General features: G+C 43.3%; 1 long non-coding RNA gene across 1 annotated transcript; it reads left to right on the forward strand.

Moving 5' to 3' along the window:
• The first annotated feature begins 6 nt into the window (after positions 1–6).
• On the forward strand, positions 7–3557 carry LOC124232344 (uncharacterized). Its single transcript, XR_006886823.1, has 3 exons — positions 7–348; positions 732–797; positions 954–3557. It is a non-coding gene; the product is annotated as an uncharacterized LOC124232344 (long non-coding RNA).
• The last annotated feature ends 2523 nt before the right edge of the window (positions 3558–6080 follow it).

The following is a 6080-nucleotide window of genomic DNA, read 5'->3' on the forward strand; positions in this document are numbered from 1 at the left end:
GTCTCGGCTTTCCTGCTGCTGCAGAAAAGCCACTGACTCCTTTTGGACCCCAAACCCACCAACCCTAATTGACCAACTTTAAGATAAAAGCTAAAACTGTCCACGATGGGCTGTTATAGCCTCAACACGAGTTGTGCTGAATGGAAAGCAGGCCAAGCTCGATGAACAGGTCTTGGACTCTGGAACTGTTGCAGATTTGGGACGCCCCTCTGTGGGCTCCAAATCTGTTAAAGTATCTTGAGTGCTGCCCTGCACCGTCTGGGTCTTTTGCAGATGCCCGCGATGAAGGGCTTGATATCGGATGGGAACAAGTGAGATGGAGCCGCTCATGGGCACTGCATTTCTGAGGTGGGTGATTGCACTCCTAACTTGGGATGCCTGTGCAAGTTGTACATGAGAGGAGGGCCAATCATGGGGAATGGGATCCACCATGTACTTCAGCCAGATCCCACTTAGACCCCCTCAGGACGTTCCTCTGCCTTTGAGTAGGCGGGTTAGTCACAGTTTGCAACAAGGACTGACTGCCTGACTTTTCCCCTCACCTTTCTCCTGGTGCATGCGCCAGGCAGTGTGAGTGTTAACGGAGCTGTCCCCAGAAAGGCCTTGCCCTCTTCTCTACCCCTCACTGGATAAGCGATCAGGATGAAAAGGGTTATGTAAATCTATTTTGAAAGTTGCTGACATGTCGGGATTTCATCCTGACCACATCCTGAACATGACATGTCTTTCAGGCTCACTTGTATGAGGATGTTTGTCTGTGAAAATGCCTTTGCCCCTCTTGCATACAATCCTTTCAGGTAAAAGGGTCTGGGGGAGAAGAGGGGATTATGGAAGCAATGTAAAGTTTGATCACTGAATGGGACACACTGATTTTGGAATGATGAAGGAAAAACATAACCAGACACCGGGGGATATGTGGTACAGGGGAGAGCTTTTTGATCTTGGTTTTCCAGAACTGCTCCTGGAAGCTTTACCCTCTTCCTGAAGGAAAACTCACCATGCTGCCTTTGCAAGCTGCTGCAAGTGATGGAATCCAAACGACTGCTGAGCCTGGGAGCACACCTGACAGCACTGACTATGACACACCCTGGGGTGGGCCCAGCTCTGGCACTTTCCGCTCAGAACAGCTGCACCACACGTCATCGACACTGGTCATGGACGCTTTTGTTTGGAACAAAATGCCTTCAACACACTCTCTGGCCCCCAGGGGACTCCCTTGTAGTCCTCTAGCTAGGAGATGGGTCTCTAGTCTCCTGACACTGCTGTGCACTTCCCTCGAATGGGTCTGACTCACTGGCCAAGTGGCAGGAGCATAGAGAGAGAATATGGAAATTAATTTAAAAAAACCTGAACTATATTGAATTGGAGTCAGGAAGGCCTGTAGGGGGAGATCTTATGCCCTATGATATGTCCTCCATGACACCAAAAAGGAAGAGGGGGATGCCTGCATCTTGGACAGGCAGTAAAACTACTTTACCACTGAAGGAAGATTTCTCTACTCATGCAGCAACAGCCCAGCCAATGAGAAGATATGCCACTCTGAACTGTAACTTCCCCCCAAAGGACCTTCCTCCAGAACAGCCCTTCCATACTCCCCCTTTTTCTCTACAAAAGCACCTCCCCTCCTTTCTTTTCTGAATTTGCCTGTGGTTTTCCATAGCATGCACATCCCAAATTGCAATTATTTTGGCCATTCTTGAATAAACTCATTTTGAGATAAAATAACAGGCAAATTGACTTTTTAAGTTGACAAGAGAAATAACAGAAGGGATTCCTCTCACACTTTTGGTTCCCTCTGGCTTCTTTCAAGTTTTCTTCCTCTTTGATTTTCTGCAGTTTGAATATATGTCTGGCTGCAGATTTTTTGTTTGTTTTGTATCCTACTTGGTGTTCTCTGAGCTTCCTGAATCTGTGGTTTGATGTCGTGAATTTGGGGATGTTCTCAGCCATTATCACCTCAAATATTTCTTCTGTTCCTGTCTCTCTTTCTTCCCCTTCTGGAATTCCACTACTGAATGTTTCACCTTTTGCACTTGTCCCACATTTCTTTTTCTGTCTTTGTTCTCTTTACATTTCAGTTTTGGAAGTTTCTGTCGATGAATCTTCAAGCTCGCTCATTCTGTCCTCTGCTGGGTCCAGTCTATTGATGAGCCCATCAAAGGCATTCTTCATTTCTGTTACAGTGTCTTTTTTAATATTTTTTATTGAGGTAAAATAAATATAAAATTTACCATCGTAACCAGTTTTAAATGCACAGTTCAGTGGTATTAAGCACATTCTTATTGTTGTGCAATCATCGCCATCATCCATCTCCAGGATTCTTTTCATCTTGCAATACCCAAGAAACTCTATACCCCTTAAACAATAACTCCACATTCCACCTTTTCCCAAACCCTGGCACCTATCATTCTACTTTCTGTCTCTATGACTTTGACTACTCCAAGTACCTCATGTAAGTGGAATCATACAGCATTTTCCTTTTCATGTCTCGCTTATTTTACTTAGCACAGTGTCCTCACGGCTCATCTGTGTTGTAGCATGTTGACCTAAAACAAACAGCCAGTTATTTTACCAGCAAAATGGGTTCATTCGGGAACAACAAAGAACTGCAATCAGTGACATGTGGTCCGTGGCAAACCACAGGCATCTCCAGAGAAACAAAGGAGGAAAACATTCTCTTATGAAGCTGGGTGGGGCTGTTATGTACAAAGAGTCCATTGGAGGAACTTGGAAGCTTGAAGTCTAGTGAGTTTTCATTGATGAGTTATGGCCGTCTCTCATTGGCTGAACTGTTGCTGGACAAGGAGGAATTTCTTCCTCCCTTCCTTCTGCTGGGGTGGTAAAGTATATCACTTCCTGTGGGAGATGCAAGGTATGTCTCTTCCTGTTGGGCTCTGTAGGGTGCATTGAGAAGCTTGTGCATGAGAGATCTCTCTTCTGGCCTCCTGACTCCATTTAAAATAAGGTTTCTGTATATTAATTGTCAGCAGAATATGTCAGAATTTCCTTCCTTTTTAAGGCTGAATAATATTCCATTGTACGTTTGTACCACATTTTGCTTATTCAGTCACCTGTTGATAGATGCTTGGATTGCTCCCATTCTTTTAGTGTCCTGACTCTCAATTTCAACATTGGGGGGGTGATTCCCACACATACAACAAGATATTCTCAGACACGAGAAGAGTGTCCAATGTGGACGAAAATAATCCATAACCAATCTATAAATGAAAATTTGGGAGAGTTTATTCTGAGCTAGAATGTGAGGACCATGGCCCAGGAGAGTCCTTCCACAAAGGAGCGGAGCACTCCAAAGAAGTGGGGGTATACAGAGTGGTTATATACCCTCAAAGAGGATGTTTCACATATGATTGAAATGTCCCTCTTACGATAGTCACAAGATTGCCCTGTCGGCACAGCCCTTGATAGACCCAGCAGGTAGAGGGTCTGCTATCTTGGCAGGCGCAGCAGGAAGCAAGTCTGTTGTCTCGAGCTGGGTGGTCACAGGTGAGCGCAGCAATCAGTTCCTAGCCTAAGGAAAGATGCTTAATCTTTAAGGAAATGCCAACGTTGGGAGGGGGAGGGAAGTTGCACCTTTATCTCAAGGGCCTTTGTTCTTGCCATAGGGAATGTCTAAAGCAGATATACACTGCATGCTCAACAGCCACAGTCAGGCCCTTTTGGAAAAACAAGGTCAGGCTGAATTAGGTTTACACCAAATGGCTTCCTCATATACTCCAATATATCCTATTGCTTGCCAATTCTATTTGCCACCAAGAATTCAACTCAATTCTGACACTATCTACCTGGAGACAGCACCAGATTCCGGAGGTAAAGGGTTCAGTCCTACAAGACTGCCCCACCCCCGACTTCAGATGCCGGTTGTAAACCCAGGTTGTTACCCGTGCTTCTCGTTGAACGGCTATAGGTTGGAGGTTCCAATGACCCCCTCCAACTCAGGGTGCCAATTGCGAATGCAGGTTATTATATACTTCTGACCAACTGGCTAAAAATCAGAGGTTCCCACGACACCCTCCTCAGGTTAAATTAATTTGCTAGAGCAGCTCACAGAACTCAGAGAAACGTTACTTACTAGATCACTGGATTATTGTGAAAGGATATAACTCAGGCACAGACAGATGTAGAGCTGCATAGGGCAAGGTACATAGTGATAAGAGATTTTCACATATTGAAGTATATGGGGTAACTGTTCGACTTCAAAACTGATTTGGCTTGAACTAGAAAGCCTGACTTATGGCCTATCAAACATACATTGTACATCTGCTTATCCACTAAAGGAATCTCTCTTGAGACAAAGAATGCATACTTCCCCTCCTAGGCCCTCTTGGTGACAACACCCTATTGGTAATGCCCTATTGGTAACGCCCAAATTAGTTCTTTTCCTGGCATCATGTTGACCTGCTAATTTGCAACTGAATACCTCTTTGAAAATGTATCCTGGGGGTGTTTAATGTATCTTCTTAGTTCTAAAAAGATAGAAGACTGTACTGAAACTCATGCTTCTCTGGAATGCCTTCTAAGGCCTTCCGGGTTATAATCCTCACTCTGGTTCATAATAAACTCACCCCAATTTTGATTTATAGGTTGGTTATGGATTATTTGCGTCGACAATAGGAAGGGGCACAGAGCTTCCATGCCCTCTCCAGGCAGACCACTGTCTCCGAATCTCCACGTCTTCACCAACCTGGAAGCTCTCCAAACCCTGTCCTCTTGGGTTTTTATGGAGACTTCATTACATTGTCGTGAGTGATTAAATCAGTGGCCATTGGTGACTGATTCAACCTCTAGGCCCTCTCCCCTTCATAGGGGTTGGGAAAGTGGAACTGAGAATTCCAACCCTCTAATCATATGCTTGGTTCTCCTGGCAATCAGCCCCCATCCTTGGATGGGGTCCAAAAGTCAGCTCATTAACATAACAAGAGACACCTCTGTCACTCTCAATGCTTAGAAAATCCCAAGGGCTTTGGGAGCTGTGAGTCAGGAACCCTGGACAAGGAACAAATATATATGAGAAATATATGTTGATCATCTGAATGACCAAATACATATTTTTCTCAAAATCACAATGTCATACCCACATTTTAGCTACTATGAATAATGCTGCTATGAACATGGGTGTACAAATATCTTTTTGAGACCCAGCTTTCAATTCTTTGTGGTACATACTCAGAAATGGGATTGCTGGGTCATATGCAAATTGTATGTTTAATTTTTTGAGGAACTGCCATACTGTTTTCCCCAGCAGTGGTGTCATCATACATTCCCACCAACCATGCACAATGGTTCCAATTTCTCAACATCCTCTTCAACAGGTCTTAATTTCTGGGCTCTTTTTTGGGAGGGGTGGGGGGATAATAGCCATCTGAATGGGTGTGAGATTGTATCTCATTGTGGTTTTGATTTGCATTTCCCTAATGATTAGTGATGTTGGGCATCTTTTCATTTGCTTATTGGCCACGTGTATATGTTCTTTGGAGAAATTTCTATTCAATTCCTTTGCCAATTTTTGAATAAGGTTATTTGGTGTTTTTGCAGAAGTGACCTATATCTATATGTGCTGTCATGGGAATATCCCGCATCCATCTTATTAGGTGGCAAAGGAAAGTGAGAGATCAATATGTACGTCATTACCTATGCACATTAAAAAAAATGCCACATATTTCATAGCACATTTATTTATGAAAAAGCCTAGAATAAGCTTTGAAATAGCATATAGCAATATGTTATTGGTGGCAAACTCAGAGGAGAGGGATGAACTTGGGAAGATTTTTGTAAATGGAGAAATTGTGATTTAGCTCTATTTTAGAATTTTTTATAGGAATATATGCAATATATGTAATATATAATACATGCAATATATATTAATCTGTATATTACAAAGTATTTTTATAAACCTAACAACAGCAATAGCAGCTATGTCAATTAAAGTTACTGCTAGCGTGGGCAACAGACCAACCCTGACATTTGAAAGGCTAACACAACAAAAGTGTATTTGTTGTGCACATAAATTCTGATGCAGTTTACCAGACACCTTCCATTCTAGGTGACTCAGGGATCCAGGC

This window comes from Equus quagga, unplaced genomic scaffold, assembly GCF_021613505.1.
Source record: "Equus quagga isolate Etosha38 unplaced genomic scaffold, UCLA_HA_Equagga_1.0 HiC_scaffold_4827_RagTag, whole genome shotgun sequence".
Taxonomy (NCBI): Eukaryota; Metazoa; Chordata; class Mammalia; order Perissodactyla; family Equidae; genus Equus; species Equus quagga.